Raw genomic sequence first — 22,986 nt, forward strand, 5'->3', positions numbered from 1 at the left:
TCATGATAAATATTCATCATCTGGCTTGAGGTGTCCAACTACATGTTTGAAATCTTTTCAAATTCAATTGTCTTCTCTTCTAGCCTATTGATGAGATTTCTCTTGTCATCTTCTATCATGGCCTTGTCTTCAATAGCTCTTTTCTTCAGTTTAGTCACTTCACAAAGCATTAAGGCTTGTGATTCTAATTCAAGCTTGAGTAATCTGATTTCTTCAGCTTGTGCTCTATTTTTTTCCATTAATTCTTCTATTTCTGCATCAAATTCCTTGGAATCTCCATTAGAAAACACTTGTGTGGTGTCAATCTCCTTGTAGTGTATGTCATTTTCAGCTATGGCTATTTCCTTCCTTCTTTTCAAGGATTTTCTCAGTTCCTCCCTAGCTTCCTGTACTTTGTGTAGAACTAGTTGCACATCAATCACTTGATTGTCAATGATCTTCCCATGTTTGAAGACTTCCATCTTTTAACCTTTTTCTCCAAGCTATTAGACTTCTCCTTATGAGAACCAAAGCTCTAATACCAATTTTTGGAATGTTCAAATGGGAAGAGTACTTCTGAGAGGGGGGGGGGGGGGTGAATCAGAAGTAACCAATTTTAATCCTTTTAAACCCTTATTAACACATAATTGAAAGCAATGTACATGCATGTAAACATATAAGAAAACATGAAATGAAAGCATGCATCAACACATAACACAAAGATTTGGTAACCCAAAAACCCTCTAGGAATAAGAAGGTAAAACAAGGGTGGGGATGACACCCACAAAAACCACTGTAGCAATCAATATTCAACCACATCTGATGGTCTGCCCTGTGAAAGGCCTACCTTGTTAAAGGCTTTACACTATGTCAATAGTGACTTGGTCAGAGGATTTACAAACACTTACATGAAGGTTCACCCTGTTAAAGGATTTACAATAGGTTGTTAAACCCACCTTATATATAGGATTTTCAATTACCTTCTCCAAAGGTTCTCCTACCTAGTTGTTAAGCTAACCTATCAATATAGGATTTCAACATCTAATAAAATTGTGAGAAAGTATTAGAACATTTGACCTGATTGAATGCAATCTCAAATTGTTGGGTTTAGGTACTAGATCTGCTCTTCTTATTCTGATCCTTACTTGATTTGATCTCTGTATGTGTTCCTTATCCCTTGTGCTATTCTGATCAACTGGATATGAAATTGCTGCTCTGTTCCTCTAAGTCTTTTTCCTCTTTACACTATTTTTTTTATAATATCCCTATTCACTATTCTCTTCCACACATATAATGGGTTTTTGACCTCCTTTTAAAGAATGCAAAGACTTAGGTTAGGTGTGGATCTACGATCCATATTGAATCTCAAATTCTAGTTTAAATCCTTAAATTTTCTTCATTGGTTGCATGCCTTCTCCATTTTTCTAATTGGTTACATTCAAATTGCATTGGGAATGTAAATGACTAGTCCTTATCTTTTTTCTCCTTTGAAATCCCTCTAAGCCACCTCCAAAAATGGTTTACATCTTAGTTTGTGAAAGCACACACTCTTATGCTGATCTTAAGTTACTTGGAACTCATTACATTACTAATGCTTGGCATGAATTGATTCTTGGATTGCTCGACATCCATTACTTTCTTGGTTTTCTTGACACCTGTTAAACATTGTATTGCTCGACATCTAAACATTTTTGGATTACTCGACACATAAATTTTTTTGGATTACTCACCACATACTACATTTTGACTTTCTTAACATCTACTATGGCTTGACACCTAATTAAATTCTAGCTTAGCATACATTGTGTACTTGACATATATAGTGAAAATGGTTACGTGTGTTGACACTCAATTGTCAAGACTATTCTTTTGACCAACAATTACATACCTCAAAAGTCTACCTAGTCCTCTTCTGATCAACATACTACTTTTGTTGATTCTGTGCCTTAGTGATATTATCCTTAAGAGCCTTCATAATGTCTTGGCTCTCTTGTAATAAGTCTCCAGCATTGGGCACTCTACTATCTAATACCAACAAATGCATGAAACTGGGTGCCTCATATCCATATAATGCCATGAATGGTGACATCTGGATAGACATTTGATAAGTGAAATTATAAAAATATTCACATAGTTATATCCACTTAACCCAAGCCTTTTTTTGCTCTGCTATGTAATTCCTGAGGCATCCCTCCATCCATTTGTTCACTATCTCTATCTTACCATCTATCTAGGGGTGATAGCTAGTACTTAGAGTGAGCTTTGTATTGCACAATCTGAACAACTCTTGTAGAAGTGACTCATAAAACTACTATCCCTATCACTAACAATGTTCTAAGGTAAACCATGCAACCTGGATACTTCTCTAAAGAATAAATCTGATACCTATGTAGTAGTGCATGTAGTATTGATTAGGAAGAAGTTGGCAAACTTTGTAAGCCAATAACAACAACATATATACAGTCTCTACCCTGGGCTCTTGGTAGTCCTATGATGAAGTCCATGGATAAAAATTCTCACTTCTTGTGAGGAATCAGAAGTGGCTTAAGTAAGCTGGCTAGATAAGAGTGCTCCTATTTATTTTGTTGGAAAGTAAGACACTCTCTAACATATTGCAACACCTCATCTTTGAGTCCTTTCCAAGCAAAATGCTCACGAATCTACCGATAGGTTTTGTAAAAACTTGGATGTCTTGCCATAGGCGAGTCATGATAAACTCTCAACACCATCCTCTTCACCTTTGACCTTGGCACCAAATAAATGCAACCTTTGTAAATGATGATCTCATTCACAAGGGTGAAATTAGTATTCTAGATCAATCCATCTATGAATCTCGATGCTCATGTATCCTTTGCATACTCTGCAAGGATCAAATGTCTCCAATCCTCTAATATATTGACCATCAAGCTCAAATGGGGTCTTCATGACAAGGCATCTACTACTACATTCTATGCCCCCTTGAAGTAGATATTATCAAAATCATATGCCTGTAATTTACTTACCCATTTTTGTTTCCTGTCATTAAGATCTTGCTACTCCAAGAAATGTTTTGGGCTATTGTGGTCATTTTTTATGCTGAATTTGCTACCCACTAAATATTGCTTGAATTTAAAGCATGCATTATGCCCAACATTTCCTTATCATAAATGCTGGAGCTCCTCTCAGTTCCCTAATGCTTCCCACATAAGCACTACTCCAACACCTTCACTAGATGCATTAGAATGCAACTCAAAAGGTTTGCTAAAATATGGTAATGCTATTATTGGACAAGAAGTCATCAACCCCTTGAATTTATCAAAACATTCTGGTGCCTCAAGAATCCATAAGAAAGCCCCATTTCTTGTCAAGTTCATCAAGGGTGCTACATGCTTGGAATATCCACTAAAAAACCTCCTGTAGAACCACACAACCCCAAAAACCCTCTCAATAGTGTCAAGTTCATTGGAGTAGGCAACTCAATAATAGCATGAATCTTTTTAGGATCCATGCATACTCCCTGAGCACTGATAATGTGACTCAAATAAAATAACTTTGATAATTCCAAATCACATTTGGACTCCTTTTCATACAAGGAATCCCTACTTGGAATGCTCAACATAGTGTCTAAGTGTCAGACATGCTCACCCCATGCCATACTATACACCAAGATGTCATCAAAGAAGACTAATACAAATTTTCTCAACTGATGCTGAAAGACCTTATTCATTGTGGATTGAAAAGTAGCTAGAGCATTAGTTAGCCCAAATGACATAACTAACAACTCAAAATGGCCACAATGACACTTGAATGCCATCTTCTCTATATCCTGCTCTTGGACTTAGATCTTATGATAGCTTGATCTCAAATCAATTTTTGAGAAAAAATATGCTTCATGTAGCTCATCTAATAATTTGTCAATTTGTGGGATGGGATAGCTATTTTTGATAGTCTTATTGTTTAGGACCCTGTAATCTATGCACATCCTAAGAGTACCATCCTTCTTCTTCACCAAAACCATAGAAGAAGTGAAAGACAACTTACTTGGTCTAATGTGCCTTATAGAAAGTAGTTCTTTGATGGTTTTCTTGATCTCATCCTTTAATCTCTTTGGATGCATGTAGGGTGTGATCATGATGGGTTTAGCACCCTCCTCTAACTCAATAATATGCTCAATACCTCTATCTTGAGGTCTACCTAGTGGTATTTCATTGAAAACCTTGTAGTGCTTGATTCTTAGTTCCTATATGTCTGGGTGATATTTTGATTTTTTTTGCCCTTCTGATGGCATTAAAGTGCAATGAGCTGCCCACTTAACTTGGTCATGTCTCAACAAGGTCCCCATGCATCTACAAGACATCATGTTGAACCCACTTTCATGAATGGAATTAAGTATATGGGTCTTCCCCTTTGACTAAAACTTCATCCCCACATCTCTCAAATTGAGAGTGAACTCCCCTATGCCATGTAACCAAGTCATACCCAAGACCAAATCTGTATCACCCATGTTAATAACATTAAAATACACTTTGAAATCAAAATGTTTGATCTTTAGGGCTAGACCTATAATCTTCTTGTCACATTTGAGGATGTAGCCATCAATTACCTTGACTCTCAGACCTTGAAATTGCTCTGTCTATATCCCATGCCTCTTAATTAATCTAGAATCAATAAAATTGTGAGTAGCACCTATATCAAGCAAAGTAATAATTCCCTAATTGACAAATACCACTCTCATCCTAAATGATTGCTCTTGTTGTACACTAGTGAGACAAGCCTCCTTAAGTCTACCCTCAATCTTCTCATTACCTATATCATCTATGCCTTCCTTTTTTTTAATTGATTCCTCATTTTTAGATTGCTAGTCTAAATATTCAGAATTAGAATCCTCATAATGAGCCCACATAAGCTTTTTTTTTTTTTCCTTTTGGCTTCAAAGGAGAGTCATGGCTCATGTCATAAGGTCCTTTACAATAAAAATAGAGTTTTTTCTTCTTTAAATCTTTCAATGTCTCTCTATTCAAAGGAGAAAATGATTTATCTTTATTTTCAGCCTTTGTTTCATTCCTCTTAGGTTTCTTGAAGAATGGCTTGTCTTTGCTAGATGATGCACCCTTTGACTAAAATTTATTTTCTGGGGCTACTTGTTCCATACTTCTAGCCTTCATAATCACTTCTTGCAAATTGAATGGATCAAAGGCTTTTACCCAACCCTTTAGTGGTTCAAATAATCTCCTTGTGACAAAAAAACCAATCTCCTGTCTAATATATCTGGCACCATAATAGATAGCTTCTGAAAGTCACTAATGAAATACTCCAATTTTCCTATCTATTTTAACTATGCCAAATCCTTCAAATAGACTTTTGGATCCTTCTTATCAAACCTCTCTACCAACCTATCCACAAAGTCCTGATATGAAGTGACTTGGTTATGTTAAAGGGTAATCATCCCATCACCAATCATGTGCAACTCCCTCTAAATGTAGCATGGCATATTTTATTGCCTCCACTTCTGTCATAGGTGTTAGTGCTAAGAAGGTATCAAGCTTGTGAATCCAAGCTTGCACTATCATTCTACTACTCCCATCAAATGTAGTCAAGGACAGATTCCTTGTAGCCTACTTTAATTCATTATCCTTGCCATGAGGTCTCCTATTCTATCTGATTGCACAGTAGTGTTCTCTTCTTTGGTTCATAAACCTCTCAAAAGTCATTCTCTCCCATACCTACAATGCTAATAATTTTCATTCGTCATTAGTAGCAATAAAAATATCTATAAATATCCCATCCTTAGCTTCCTTGCTGGCTCCTATACCTTTTCCTCTCTAACAAAGGTAGGATGTGTGGGCCTACCTACTATTCTGGAAAGAGTTCTATGAGTTCTAGGCGATCTTACTACATCCTATTATCCCCTTGTTCCTGATTCCATCTGTCTTATAGGTTCATGCTCTCAACCATGGTGGTGAGTACCTACAAAGCTTAAGCCATCTGCTATTGTCCTATAATCATTACTCTAAAAATTTTCCTTATTTCTTGATCCTCATTTCTATTGTCTCTTGGTGGGCTACGTCTTGCCTATTACCCATGGTGTCTGGCTGCTTGTCAAAAGCTTGTTCCCTGTCAAACAAAGCTTGCATGTAAGTGTAAAATCTATGAGAGCCAGCCCCAAGTGGTTGCATGTGATTGCTAAACCCTCAAGATGGAATGATTTAGCTCTGATACCAATGTAATATCCCTTGCCCAAACTAACTGATTTTAGCTCAAGGAATATTGTCAAACACTTGTATGTTGCCTTTCTCTTTTCTGATTTTTTTTGTTTTTTTTTTGTTTTAGATTGTTTAATATAGTTTGAATGATGATAAGAAATTTAGAATGTGTGCAAATGATATTACAATACCTCTTATAATGAACTAATATGCAAGTGCAGTTCCTTTTGGTATTTTCAATGCATTACATGAAAACTAGATATGGAATGCATAACTCTAGCCAACTAACATTTTGACAAAAAATTGGCATAAAACTATTATGCTGATCATCTATGTTATTAGATGGAAATTTCATCAAACAAATGGTATGCAACTTATATCTCCTTTATTGAATTCATTCCCATGTACAATGTTACTATGAATTTTCCAAGTCCAATGGGCTTACAATAATGACTATAGCAAACCAAATCTCATACTGAGTTATCACTTACAACAACACAATTATATGCCTAAGATTACAATGCTAATTACTAATAGTTGTAAGAGTATATGGATAGTAGTGATGCCCACTAATTGAGATGAAAGTTGCAATCAGAAGCAAGCATAAATACTATAGTTGACACTGTTCATGCGTACTATAGTAGTAAGAAAAAAATCATTATTAATGACTGCCAAAGATGAATCTTCAGATTTGCACTCGATAGTCCTTCAATATTATTTAAACCCTTCAATTATTCCTTAAATTTAAACATAAATGGAACTCAAGAATGAAGCTCTCATGAATGCCAAATTTAGTGGATATTTTACCACCTCAAATAGTTTCAACACTAAAGAATTGACACTCTCCAATGGCTAACTAAACTCAAAAATCCTTAGTTTCTTCTCCCAAGTTCATATCAAGTGCAATTGACAATAATCAGATGCTTAACAATGAAGCTCTTGCCTCTATTTATTCTTTTCCTTCACCGTTCTAGAAGGAAATAAAATACTATTTAATTGCACTCTCTAGAAGTTTTCCCCTTTCCAAGGCAATAATTAGTTGTACTCCTAGAAAATGCACTCTCTAAAAGCTTCCCCCTTTCCAATACAAAATTAGTTGTGCTTTTAGAAAATTAAATTAATTAAATATAAAGTCACCTTTTAATTTTAATTTATTTAATAACTTTATAAGAAATTAATTTAATCAAATTTTCCTTATTTCTCCACTTAGCCTTTAGAGAATGTAAAGGCTAAGAACTCCACTGAGATGCCAAAAAGATGGGGACATTACACTAAATCAAAGACCAAATATTTAAAATTTTAATAGGATAATTGTATTTAAGTTTTTCAATAATAATAAAGCATGCGATAATACATAAATTCAAATAGTTCTAGTGAATCAATCAAAGTTCACCCAAAATATCCTAAAAATGTTTAGAGATAAAATCATTGAACATCACAAAGTAATAGTTTCAAGAATTTTTATTGGAAACTAGTTCCTTGCTTTTAAAATTGAAAAGAAGATAAATATTTCTAACCCCTGCATCTTCTGAGCCTTGAACACTTATCACACTGACCGATGAATCTCTCTTTTCTACTTCTCCTTCCCTAACTCTTTGGTGATACTCCAGATACATGTTAACATAAAACTTAATTATATCATAGTTAGGGACAACAATTACCTACAATTTTGTTCTCTACCTAGCTAACTCTCTCTTTGCATCTTTGAATTCTTCACAAACAACTATATATGCAACGTTGGGGAGCCTAATGCTAGAATGCAAGTTGTTAACCCTATATAATGTTTTCCTAATTTATTTTTGCTAGTACTTTCCCATCAACCATCTAAATTTTCCACTAAGTAGGATGATAAAACTTTATATATGTGGCTTCTAGCTCAGGACATTGCATGGTAGAAGGAAACCCTTAGGCATTATCCAAACCACTCTAAAGGATAAAGTAATCCCAAAAATTTGGATCCTTATTGCCTTCATATTTTTCCACAAATTGATTAAAATCCCATCACTTTGTCTTGATATCCTTCACATTAGCTAGTTGACTTTGAATCACATATTGCATGCTAAGAGAAAATTTAGAGAAAATAACATGTTGGAGGTGTTCAAGAATGATACTTTAAAATAGGCCACTTAAAGGATATATTAACTTGGACAAGACATGATTTAAATAAACCATCATTATTATTTGAAAAAGGTGTGACTTATGTGCCAAGCTCTAGAAAAGAGGTGAGAGGAATAATGTTGCAAAGGAGAAATGGCTAAAATAGAGTTCCACTATAGCTTGGGACTCACTAGTTGCTTAGTCATCTAATAACCTAAACTAATGATTAGTGATTAGGGCTTTTAATCTTACAAGAACCTCTAATAAAGTATTTGGGAACACACATAAACATGAGATTGATTTTTTAAGGAAGACTCTAAATCTGTGACATATTTGAAAAGTCTTGACATGATCTATTAGTAGTGTTTTCAATAGGGTGCAAAAATTTCAAGGGTAGCAATGATTTTTTTCTCTATTCTTTGTCTAGGTGAAGTGTCAGTTTATTGTCATATGAGAAATTACCCTAAAGGTGAAAAATCCTAGCAAAATGTGAAAAAAACCCTTAGAATTTTATGTTTTAAAGTTATTTTTGAAGTAACTTAAATAAAGGTCCCTGCACCATGAGATACTTCCCTTTGCTTTCCTTTTCTTATCACTTTATGTTGTGACCTTGTGATGTATTTCCTCATGATTTATTTTATTAGAACTTAAGAAGGGAAGTTGCACCATCTTTTGGGTCTCTCAAGTGTTCCTAGGCAATTATAAAATTGTTTAATCTTTCACCCGTGCTCTCAAATCTTTCCTAAGTTGAGAACTTGGCATATAATTGTTTAAAAGTTTTGCATACATGAGAAAGGTGGGGTCATAGATCAAAAAATGAAATGTTTTCACATGCCTATCTTCTTTAAAAGAAAAAATGTGAGATGAAACCACATGTCTTATTGGGCCAACATGACTTAAGAATAATGAAAACCTTTAGTGGAAGATCCAAAAATTGGCATGTTTTTGCATCCTTGGTAAGAGGTCTCATAGAACCATGAGATCATTCCACACAGTGAGGACTTGAGTTTAAAAGACCACAGTGGGATTTGGTGATTCAACAAGATTATTATATTCCTTATTGGTACACATAGATCTACTATGGGTATGGCATGGTGGGTCTAGAGTGTATACACAGAAGCTAGAGATCAATGATCCTTTTATTTTCATGGGATTTTTTGAGAAAAATGTGAAAACATGAGATTTCTCCACGTGTCCCTGCAACACTGAAGGAGGTTTAGGCCACTTAAGGAGAAGATTATGCATATGTCTTAAATCAATGACTATGAATTAATCAAGTAATAAGGAAGAATCAACATTGAAAATTTTTTTTAGACGAAGATCAACAACCTATGTGTTTATGTGAGACCTAACATTTGTCTTGTGAAAACATGAGATGGAGACAAGTGGATTCTCTTCCCAATGAAGTTGAAATTTCAAAGGGGTCTACACAACATTCTCCTAATCTCTTATTGGTCAAATAATGGGGCCCAAATATTGAAAGGGATTGTCAAAAAAGGTTAAATAACTTATAAGCTGCCAAATAGAGAGATGATGTAGATCAACAATTTAGTTTTGAATTTGTAATATTGTGAAGAAAAAGACCATTCCATTTGCGAAGAAAATAAAGTTGCACACTTATAAGTATTATAACTTCATCATAGATTTTAAAGCCAGTCATTTTAGCCAATTCTAATTACTTTTTGCATAAAAGTGATCATGAAATTGAGTTGATCTACAATAGGAATTTTCAAGCCAATTTTAGATACTCCAAGGGTGAAATAACAAGTAAGTTAACAAAATTCATAAAATTAAATTCAAAGTGTATGAATTCCCTAAAATAGATCAAAGTTGTAGAGTTTAATTAGTGAATTCATTTGTTTTCGTAATATCGAAGCCCTAGTTTTAGTTGGGTAACCCTTGTGAAACCCTAGTCCTCCTAGTAGTCCAAATTTGTGAAGATGCCACCCAAGAAGAGCTTTGGAAAATTTAATTATGTAGATAGACATCTACAAGATGATTTCATTTATTAATTACTTCTATCCAAATAGGGTAGGGTTGCTTTAGAGGAATGGAAAATAATAGGAAAAGACATATGAACAAGTTTGAAGGATAAGTATGACAACGTCTATGATGTGTTCATGCCAATTAAGTTTTAGATATTTTCAGAAGATAGTATGGATTGGCCAACACATGAAGACCTTTTTATAATGTAAGGCAAGATGACCTTGGAAAATTGGTGTTTCCTACTATTTTCTTAGATGTAGACTTACTATTGGAGTTGGAAATAAGATATGACCATATTACATAGATAATTAGAGATATGGATGTAGAGGTTTTGCTAAAAATTGACGTTGAATCTATTAGAAATCCTTTTGACCTCCATTCAACTCTAGATGTAACTAATGAAATTAATTTAAAAATGTTCGAAGAAGCCTTCAATCTAGTTGGGCTAGAGGTAGTGAAGAATTTGATAATTCCTTTCTTAAAAATAGTGATTGTGATTACACTCACACATACAAATATAACATCCACTGTGGGTAATGGGGATAATTATGATGACACCTTGTTGAATACACACACTACCCTATATCAAGTGTTAGGGTTAGATAACAAGGAAAATTTCAACAAGAAAATAATGTGGATGTGCCTAGGGATTTCAAAGTTTGGTATTGGAGGTAGTAAAGGTTTCCCTCAATAATTAGAAGTGAGAATAAATGAGGTAATGTCAACCATACATAATGGAGTAACATCAGATTTAGATGGTACCCATTGCTCATGCATATGATCCTTTTATACAACAAGGATTTTTTGCTAAACACATGTATATGGAATTTAAAAGGGACAATGAAGTATTTTCCTATTCAATTATGGTCAAATATCATGTCTATTGGTTGGAATGAGCTCACTTATACATTGTTTGAAAATGAATTTGGAATTTCTCTTAGGAGGAGATTATTTTCATTTTTTAGAGATTTTACATGTTTCTTGTTCACATTCTTATGGCCAATTGATTGTAATATTGTAACAAAATTATGTCATCAATGGGGTGATCTTTACTTTTACCCTCACACAACTATCATCATAATTTATGGTTTCCTAGGGAGACCTTTTGTATTTCCAAGATATGTCCCATTAAGGATTGGATTCTTTAAGGTTATGAGACAAATTAACATACTTCAATACACTAATTTTCCTATGAAAGCTAATAAGGGAAATTTTTTCCTAGACCTCATAGTATTTCATCATTTTGCAATGATAAAGGAAAGATGTAAAGACATGGTTCGATTGTTGAGGCCTTGTAAGATGGATGCCATCTCCAAGAGGCTAAATGATATAGAAGGAATATATCAATTGCTAATGAGCATGATAAATATAACACCTAGAGGTGGCCATGATTTTGACTTCCCATAATATATTCTTAGAAATGATGAGGAAATTCAATCTCAAAGAAGAAAGAAGAAATGTTGGTATTCTGCACATCATATGCTAGATGAGATTTATAGGATAGTTACATGATATGACCCACTTTCATATCCCAAAATTTGGGCTCAAAAATTAAGAATAATCCTTGAAAATTTCTTATGCATAAATGATATCATGAATGAGAGACTTTGTAGGCCAAGGAAGGCAAAGGTGATATTCATAGAAGATGCAAAAGGTTTGGACCTATTGTAAGGAAAAGATCACCTACTTTAGATATAACCACACAAGAAATAAAGGGAGCTTTCCCTAGGGATGTAAGGAAAAAGGATTGTAGAGAGTTTGTAAAGGATGACAAATTTATGAAGTCTTTAATCTTTAAACAACTATTGTGGCAATATTACAAGCCATAATGCCATCAAAAGATGGAGGAAAGTAATTACAAAGGCCTAATGCTAATGATGATGACCTTATCTAGGAAATTGAAGATGATATGATGAAAATGTTTGAAACCATCACTCAAGAAGGAGGGAGGAAAATTGTAAAAGAATCATGGGTTTCAGTATTGCCAAATTTGGATATAGTAGATGTTGTAGCATTTGATTCAATCATGCAAGATGTGAGGTCAAGAAGACCTAATATCAAAAAATAATTTGATAGAGCTGCAAGAGGTATGTACTATATTGAGATTTTTCTACTTTAGCTACTTGGAATTTCTCCTTCTCTATTTCTAGGAAAGAGATTGTTGATGAATGTACCGGGATTAGGAGTAACATAGTCTTACATATAGTATAAGAGGCAAAACTCTTAGAACCAATAGGTGATTTAAAAGGAAATTTTTCTTATGTTCATAACATGGTTAGAGGAAATGAGAAGAAATATGAGGAATTATAGGAAAGGTTCAGGCAAAGTTTTGCTACCTATGAAAATCAATCAAAGATAACTACTAGCTTACAAACTCAAGTGAGTTTGTTAGAATAGAGAACACTTGAACTGGAAATAGGTAGGCCCCCAAGTGCAAATGAAGTGGGTCCTTCAAATTAGTTGAGTATGATACTAGTTACACCAACAAGTGCCATAATATCAATACAAAAAATTCCACCTAGGGAAGATAAAGATGTTAATTCATTGATTAAGGAGGTGGTGGACTTGTAGATGAAGATTGAAAATGACGAAAGCAATTTTGAGTTTAACAAGAAAATTATTATTCAAACTACATTATTGAATCTAAATGAAACAATAAATAGTAGGATGCATAGAATTCATCAAGTTTTCTCATTGCCTTATGTTGATTAATAGTTCAGTCTCCTGTTGTGATTTATATCTTGATTCTTTTAATACCCAATGTTTTGGAGAGACAAAAGTATGTCACCAAAAAATGGGTTAGTGTATATGTTTTATCACCACCCTCTAAATTATAAGGTACAACTCCCTTAAGATTTACAATGATGTGCAATGAATATGTTTTTCTTATATTAGAAGTTTATGATAGAATAAGCTCTTAACTTGAGAGTGGTAAAGGCTAACCAAATTTCTTGTAGACAGAAACAATTCAGGAAAATTGGATTTGGATAACTCACAACCCCCAATAGAATCTTTTCTATGAATTATTTTGTAGAACTTCTATCCAGCTTTTAACTACAATCAATTTCTATTTATGAAATACTGATTGTTAACCATTACAAAGAAAAACAACAAGAGGAAGAGAAGAAACATAATCATATATGGATAGTAAATGGAGTTAATTATACTCATAACACCATGATGAAATGAAATTCAAAAGGAGATAAAAGAGCCACATACAATTGTCTTTCAACTCTTTATGCAGAAACTACTTTAAACTAAGTTGGAAAACAAAAACCTTAGCATAAAATAGGGTAAGTGGAATTGTAGAGCCAATTCACCATCATGTTTACTAACCCTTTGTATTATTAGAAGAAATTAAATTTATAGTTTTTTGTCATTCCTTATTTTTGGTAGTGCAACAGTTGCACAGTAGAAAGAAAATATCTAATTTGCATCATGGTATGGATATGTAGCATCTTTCCTAGCAATGATCTTGATCCCATGGCACCTCTAAGAAAACCTGGTGATAATTTATCTTCATGTGGCTTTGAAAAACCCTGTTAAAATTTTCATTTCCTTCATATTATATTGTTGGTGCCAAATCCATATAATTTGTATCTCAAAGATCACAAAATTTTTGAATTCTAGTCATCAATTTTAAACCAATGATCATGATTAAAACCTAGAAATTTTCCTTTATGACTTTATTCATGGGTCCACTTGCATACATGTGTCAAATCATTATTATGTCACTATGATTAATTTTCTTGTATCTTTAGAAAGTGACATAATGACAAGCATTGATTTTTTCAAGATTTGATGGTTGTGACTAAAAGACCTTAACTCTCTTGTTTGATTTGCAATATGGGTCCACCTTTCAAATATGTACATCATGGTAGACAAGTGACACTATTTCAATGACTAGAGCATTTGGCGGTTGTAGAATTTGATGGACCCATTGAGAAATGTGTTGCTCTATTGCTATGTCACCATGATTAACAATTGAGCAACTTTACATAACAACAAAATGATAGCCATAGATCTATTTTAAGATCAATGATCTTCATTGTGTTTCTTAATTACTGTGCATGACTCAAGGAAGGTCCCACCCATTCCATGTGTCACCCTATCATTATGTTACTCTGGTTATTCTTCACACAACTTTGTAAAGTGACATAATGACAAGCATGGATCTTTTAAGATTTGACAACTGAGGAGATGCATCATGTAACATTGCTTGGAAACCATGAGGGGTCCGCAAGGATATGTGTTTACTCATCGCTATTTCATTTTTCTTATTTCTTGTGCAACTTTATAAAGTAAGATATTGATAGGCATTGATCTACTTTCAATATGATGATCATGTCTTATTTCCAAGATGACTTGACTATTCAACTCAATGATGTGGATATTCAGATGTGTTTTGGACCATCGATTCAATTTCAACTTTGGTCTTTGTCATCTTTCACCATGTTCTTCACCATTTCTACATCTTTTACTATTGAATTCAATTGATATTATTTCTAGCTTGTTCTTAAGATCTCCATATCATCTTTTAGCCTCAGTCTTCGATGTTCTCTACTGCCATTTGCTCTAAATATGTTGTGATCTCTTTGTTCTACCTATATTACATGTTAAATGAAACATTTTGTCATAGAGTTAGTGTTTATGAAAAATTCCCCTCTCATATAGGAAATGCATAGACTTACCTCCCCTTTCCTAATCACCTAATATGAACGAATGCATTAGATTGATTTTGAATGCCCACCTATGTGCACACAAAGGGATAGATGAGAAGAGAAGTTCCGTAGGGGTAATCTAGACATAAACATGACATCACATTGACTCAACCCTAATCCTAAAAGTTTGAAAAATATAGGGGAACTAAAATCATGGCAAAAACTAGCTCTAACTAGGAATTTAAACATTATAATGCTGAAAAGAATCCTAGAAATCTCTGGTTCCATAAAATAAGGTGTCAAATTGGCAATGACAAGAATAGACTAATATAAGAAAGCAACAAAAACTAACTAAGAAAGTGAGCATCTAAACTAAAACAAATTGTATGAAATAAAACCCTACCTAACTAGCTACTATACAAGGGTTACCTACTTTCAATTTTCCATTTGATACAATTTCAAATCCTACCCATTATAAGAACATGGCAGGGTTTCTCCAGTAAGGTATGCCAACTTGAAAGAGTTGTTCTAGTTCATTTTCATGATTTGGAATGGCCCTTTCCACAAAGATTGAAACTAGAAGTGCATTCCTCTTAGTTCATGTCTATTATCCCACAATAGGACCAAATCACCTTCCATGAATTTCCTTGCTCTTACTCTTTTATCAAATAATTTCTTGACTCTACCTTGGTGTTCAATAATTATGTTAACCATTTTTTCTCTTTCCTCCTTCAACTTGGTGAGATAGAAAATTCTTGTAGTGCCTGCCCCTAGTTTACATTTTTGTTCTTAATGCCAAACTCTTTTAGGTTAGTTTTATGCTTGATTATTAGTAATATTGTTTTGAGATTATCAGATATTGTTTTGCATTTAGTTGATTATACGATGAGATTACTTGGTACTCTATACTTCATGCATGCATGATGATTAGTTAGATGAATTATCATGTGTTTTCTTATGGATACTTACCCCATACTCCATGTGTATGGTGTGTGTGTATGCTTTCTTTTTGTATGACATTTCTAATGTGGTTAAGGAAGGGAGTCATACTCACCTCCTAGTTAGGATCTACATGAAGCACCACTTCCTACCATTGTCTATTAGTTTAGAATATTGTGCTTGTACATGCGTGGTTTTTATGCAGATTGTAGGTGCCAAGTATTGACTTCCCCAAATTGATAGGATGAGCGTACCCTATGGCATTATCTCAATAGTAAGAGAGGGGAGATAAATTCTTAAGTCCAAATCCTAACCTTTAAAACCATTTGTCCTAAAAAATTAGGACAAGTATCCAAGTTTTTTACCTTCTAAATGTATCGAATGACGTTGATTTGTGGTTATAACCCTTTAGTTTGGTCTTGTATGTGTGTTTCTATGATGGGTTTTTGTATTTTGTTTTATGAGTCCTTGGTGATATTTCTTCTATTAATTAAGTCAAAATTAAATTATTAAATTAATAATTTAATTTAATGAAAAATTATTATGATATTCTAATATTTAATTATATTTAATTAATTGATAAATTAATTAAATAAAAAGAATTAAATTTAAAGATAAAGGTTAAAAGTTTAATTTTAGAATGTGATAATATTTATTTAATTTAATAATAATATATTTAGAGTTTATTTTTCAATAAATGCTAAATACTATTATTATTTAAGTTTATAAATATTTTATCAATTAATGTTTCAAAAATTAATTAAAGCATGAAAATATATTAATTTCAAAATTTCATAAAGTATGCATGAGATTAAAATATAACAAATTAATTAAAAAGTGAAAAGATATTAATTTATTAGAAGTTTCAAAATTACATAATGTGTGCATGGGATTAAAATTTAATAGAGTAATTTAAAAAGAGAAGTCAAGTGAAAATTAAATAAAGTGATTTTATAATTCAATTAGTGTGCATGGAAAAGATTAAGCAAAGTTAATAAAGAGTTAAAGTTTGAGAGTAGAGAGTTCTCTTGGGTGATCGCACAATTAGTGTCACGATTTTAGGAGAGAACTCCATATCACAATTTGAGGGTTCATTTTCAAGGGACCACGAATTTTGGAAGAGAAAAGAATTTCAGAAGAGAGAAGGCTTGGAGAGGAGGAATTTTTGTACAATCTTCTTGGGTGTAGCGATTAGCATCAGAGTCTAGGTAGACACTTGTGGTTATTCGCTCGATTTATTATGCTCTTTCTTTTCCTATCTTCTTTGTGTCTGGAAATGGTTTTCTGAATGATTCTCTACGATGAGTGTTTCAATCTAGTGAAATTCTAGTATGCATGTTAAATCTTTTGTATACAGGAAGATTAAAATATCAATATAATTCTTCTTCAGTAGATTTAAAAGTGGAAATTTGAACGGGGGAGGGTTTTGTATTAAATATGAAAATTTCAATTGAAAATATGACCAATTGGTCATAATTCCTCTATCAAATTAAGGCTGGAACTTTTTATATATAAATATAAATTTTAAAATGCCGGGGTGGGGGTAGGTTGTTGGTTTTGTTTTATGATAAAAATATTTATATAAAAATTAATTTAAGAAAAAAATAATTAAAAAATATAATGGGGGGGGGGGGGGGGGAGAGGGCGGGGGTGAAGGGGGGTTTACCCCACCTCCTATTTTCTCCTTTTAAACACATGTACTTTTGTTTTTAAATTTTATTATTATTATTTTTAATTAATAAATTTTATGATAAAGTTAGTTTTAATATTAATTTTTTTAAATATATAATTAAATTTAATTCATTTTAATTTTATATATAATTAAATTTAATTCATTTTAATTAATGAATTCATTATTAAATTTGTTAATTATTAATGAGGAATGTTAATATAGATAATTCATTTGTATGATTATTGGAATTAATTTGAATTAATAATAAATATCAATTAATAATGTTAATTTATATTTATTATTTAATAATACAATTATTAATGAAATTAGTAGTATTGTATTTAATAATCAATAATTATTATTTTAATAATTTAATAAATGATTATTATTAGTTTTAAGCCACTTATGATTTGTAATTGTAAATACGAGAATGGGATAAATAGTAAGGGTTAAAATGCTAATATTATGAACTCAAAAACTTATACTAAAACAAAATTGAAACCTTATTGTAAACTAAAACCTCATGTTTTCTAAATCAAACCAAACTGTGAGACTATTTTGTTTTCTATGTTTTGTCTATGTTTTTGGGTTTCAGGGCTTGACCTAGCTTTGACCAGTCTTAGGATGTCACCAGAGGCTTGGGGGTTATGTGATTGTGAGATTATGATGTTTGATTTTGATCTTTTAAATCCAACCATGGTAATGTGTTTGTTATGCTCTATGATGTGTGTTGACCTATTGATTTTTATTGCTTTCTAGTGTTCTTGTGTGACGCTAAGGTGAATGTATGACCTACTTGACTTAACCTATTTTTGGAGTCTCAATCAGTTGTATTTGGGATTTCTTTCCAGTTGCTTTTATAGGATTGAGGTGTTTGCATGATTTTTTTTGGTGATGTCATGCTATGACATATTTGACTTAACCATTTTGAGTCTTCGATAAGTATTATTAGGATACTTTCTGATTGCTTGCTGAGAACTGATGGGTATTGTGATTTATCTTTTGATGCTTTCTAGTCACTTATATAGGACTAAGGTGATTTTATATGATTCTTTGATTTATACTTTTATGAGCCTAGGGTAGGTTATCTATATGTAATGTTGGGAAGTGGCTTGCAATGGGGCCGGGGCCCTAAGTGGTTCCCAGGGTAACCCATTGTATGTTGTTTAATAAGTGAAAACACTTCACTAAATGAGAATAAAATGAACCTAATAAGAGTCTTTGTATGTTCTTGCCCATGCCTCGAGTGCTAGTATAGACTAGGATGGGAGTAGAGAGAATGCTTGATTGCGACCTTGTATTTTTAGTATGCCTTGTTAGTATAAGAGGATACTAGTGGCCGCATAGGGATCACTAGGGGGCCGGGGTCCTGAGAGACTGCTAGGGTAACTCTAGCATGATTTGTGCAATGACACTTGCCCAAATACATAGTAGGTTTCCTATGTGTCTTTATGTACCTCTGGGTTTAGATGTCAATTTATCTTGGGACCTTTGAGTTAGAATACTTTTAGGATTTTTTGGACTTAGAGAGTATTTTTGATGTTTGGATGGATATCCTATTTGGGACTTCCTCAACACGGTGGGAGTGGGCCATTTAGGTTCCACACAGTTAGGTGGTAGTGCTTTTTACTCTTATCATTGAGATCCGTTCGTAGTCACCGTGGTTGGAGCTTCCTTGTCCGCATTTCCTTTCATTCTATCCTTGTATCATTATGATGGATGATTGTATCCTATGATGGATGTTTATATCTTTTATGGTGTATGGTTTCATTTATGGTATTGTACCTTATATCATGGATCTGAAAAGGATGATGTAATCTATTTTTATAAATGTATATTCTTTTAGCCTTTCATACCTTGTGACATGTACAATGGATGATTGAGCATTCCAAATTTTATTGCCAAGTGGCATTCAAAACAAATGTATATTATTTAAATGAAATTTGGACTTTTAATTATTCTTTCATATGGATGTGGTAGTTTCTAAAGTTAGTATTAGTTAAATTTAAATGTGACTCAACATCTTGGGATCCTTAAAGAATGTAACCTATTATGTATGCTTATAGATGATTGTATGTTATTGCTTTTGCTACTATATGTTTGATGTGTATGTTATTCTTTCTTATTTAAAAAAAATGTTTGGAAAACTTAGTAAAACTTTAGGTTAATTCTTTTGGATCCCTTGGCAGGGTGTTACAATTTTCTTTTCTAATCTATCTTTAAAAGCATTCTCTTCAATCACAATCTTCAACTTACATGCAATAAGCTCTAAAGGCAATAACAAGTTAGCTTCTACTCCATAAACTAACTCAAAAGGTGAGATACCAATAGCACTTTTAGGTGTGGTTCTATTTTCCCATAAAGCATCATGTATCTTTTTGTTGCAACTTTTCTAGATTATCTAAGACCAATTTCTTCAAAATATTAATTAGATTCTTATTGCTAGTTTCAACCTACCCATTTCCTTGAGGAAAATAATCAGAAGAACGACCAACTTGGATACCATTATCATAAAAAAATTCAACAATTTCTAAGGAAGATAAATAAGATGCATTATCCATTATCAATTTCATAGGAACTCCAAATCTAACCAATATATGTTTTAAGGAATTCATAGACTACCTCTGATGACACCTTCTTCATTGGGTTGGCTTCTATCCATTTACTAAAATAATCTATAGCAGTTAGTATATAAAAATGTCCTTGACTAGAAGGGGGATTGATTGGGCCTATAAAATCCAAAACCCATTGATGAAAAGGATCTTCAATCACCACTAGTCTAAGAGGCAAGGGAACTAGTTGAGGTTTACCAATAAATATCCTACATTTCTCACAATTAGCAACCCACTTATATGCATCCTTAAACATTACCAGGCCAATAGTAACATTGCCTTAAAATTTTGAATTACTGATAGTGGAAGAAAAGTGTCCTCTAGATGCTTCATTATGAAATACTTTAAAATATTCTCTTGTTGTTCCTTATCAACACATATTAGAAATGTACCATCAATAGATCTCTTATACAAAACATCATCTTGAATTACATATTTTAAGGCCTTTGGTTTTAGATCTCTCCTTTTCTTAGCACTTAATCCATTAGGACACTCACCATAGGTCAAAAAGTATTTAATATTAGAAAACCAAGGATCTTGAAGACTTACCATAAGAACCTTTGGAGTATCTTCTTCTTCAACTTGTTGATCTTCTATGAAGGCTTTACAAAGTGTATTTACTCTTACAAGTTTGGTTGGCTTGATCTTAATATCATACTCTTGAACCTTTTCTATCCAAACTCTTCTATTATTACAACCAACCTCTTGTTGTGTGAAAATGCTTTTCACTACATAATTTGGCATGCATATCACTGAATGAGAATGCAACACATAGAATCTGAAATTCTTGAGTGTTCTCACCACTATATATGCATGTTTCTCTATTTGTGAATATTTTTAATTTTTGATTCTTCAATGGAACACTCATAAAAGAAATTGGGGCTTGCATTCCTTCTTTTTTTTCCTACATCAATATGGTTGACATAGTATGTTCTGATGCATAATAATATATGATGAACTCCTTAGTATAATTTGGATGAACTAGAACAAGTGATTTGGCAATAGCACTTTTGATGTCTTCAAAAGCTTTTTTTTTCCAATATCACTCCATTTGAAATCTTTATTACTCTTCATCATATCCACTATGCACCTGACTGTCTTAGAGAAATCAGGCATAAACCTTCTTAAGAAGTTTACCTGACCAAAGAAAGATTTTACTCTTGGTTTACTTAATGGTAGACTTAACTGCTGAATGGCTTTAACTCTATCTGGATCAATCTTCATGCTTTCTTGAGAGACAATGTGACCAAGCAGTTTACCTTCTCACACACAAAATAATAATTTCTTAGGATTTAGTGAGACACCATAATTTCCACAACTTTGTAACACTCTTTCTAGATCTTTGATAGAAAAGACTATCAAATCATCAAGGTACACAATAATGATTTTATCCTTTAAATCATCAAAAGCCAAATTCATTGCATTATGAAATGTTGCACCTGCATTAATTAAACCAAAAGACATCCTACTATATGCAAAAGTACATCAAGGTGTGGTGAAGGATGTCTTGAACTGACCTACCTCATCCACTTGAATCTAATTATACCTTGAAAATCCATCTAACATAGACATCATCTTTGACCCTGTAATAGTTTGTAAGAGATGATCCATGTTGGGGAGTGCAAAGTTATCTTTGAGAGAAGCCTAATTTAGATTTCTAAATCCACACAAATCCTTATCTCTCCATTTTTCTTCCTCACTGGCACAATGTTAGCTATCCAACTAGAGGGATGAATAGGATATATGATCTTAGCCTGTAACATTTTATCAATCTCCTTAAAGATTGCTCCTTCAACAATAGGGTTATAGTTCCTTTTTTTCTATTTGAATCGTGTTGTTCCTAGCTTTAGAGGGATTTCATGTTTAAATTTCCCATCCATGAAATTTTTTAAATCTTCATAACTCCAAGAAAACACATCTTGATATTTAATGAGTAATTCTTTAATTTCTACCCTCTCTTTTTGTATGCAACACTTCCCCATGTTTATCATTTTTGGATTAATTTCTGCTTCTATATTTATCCCATCATACTCACCCCAAGATTTTCCTTTCTTATCTCTTTCTCTCTTAATGTATGCATCATTTCTATCAAAAAGATTTTCCAAATAAATGAGATGATATGAGATCTTGTTACCTTTCAATTGGATCATATCTGACTTTGTTTTCCTTTTATCATTTTTTAATGGATCATCACTTGAATTAGTACTTCTTTCAAAATATAAACCAGCAAAAGATTCTTCTCCTTAAATAAATTATTTTATATGTTTGTCATCATCAAACACTTGCCAAGAGTCTTCATTATCAAGAATATTATGCCTGGATAGAACTCTCACTTTATAAATTTAATCTTTGAAGTTAGGATGTGGTAGGAGAAAAGATGTAGAGATTGTCAAAGAATCAAATCTTGAATTGAATTGCCTTGGTACTACTACAACTGAGAAAGCATCCAAACTTTCAATCTCATCCCACACCTTATTACGATAGTTTTTCAATCTTTGGTTCTTTATTGCATTTTGGTTATTCACTTGTCTTACCACCAATTCTATATCTCCTTGGGATTTAAGCATCTTGATGCCTCTTTGCTTTACTACAATTATGCCAAGGAAAAGGACTTCATATTTTGTAGCATTGTTGGTATTTTTTAAATCTAACTTGTATGTTAAACAAATTATTTCTCCACTAGGTGATGTCAAAACCACTCCTTAACCTAAACTAACATTGGCACAACTTCCATCAAATTCTAAAGTCCACAACTATTTGCCATTAATCTTCTCTGATTCTCCTTGGGTGTTAGGGGTATCATAAAATAGCATATAGTTACCAAATTGAATTTCTTGATATAAGTTTTGAGACCTCGG

The sequence above is a fragment of the Cupressus sempervirens genome, chromosome 3 (assembly GCF_028749045.1).
Source record: "Cupressus sempervirens isolate cs-2001-9-10 chromosome 3, ASM2874904v1, whole genome shotgun sequence".
NCBI classification, from domain to species: Eukaryota; Viridiplantae; Streptophyta; class Pinopsida; order Cupressales; family Cupressaceae; genus Cupressus; species Cupressus sempervirens.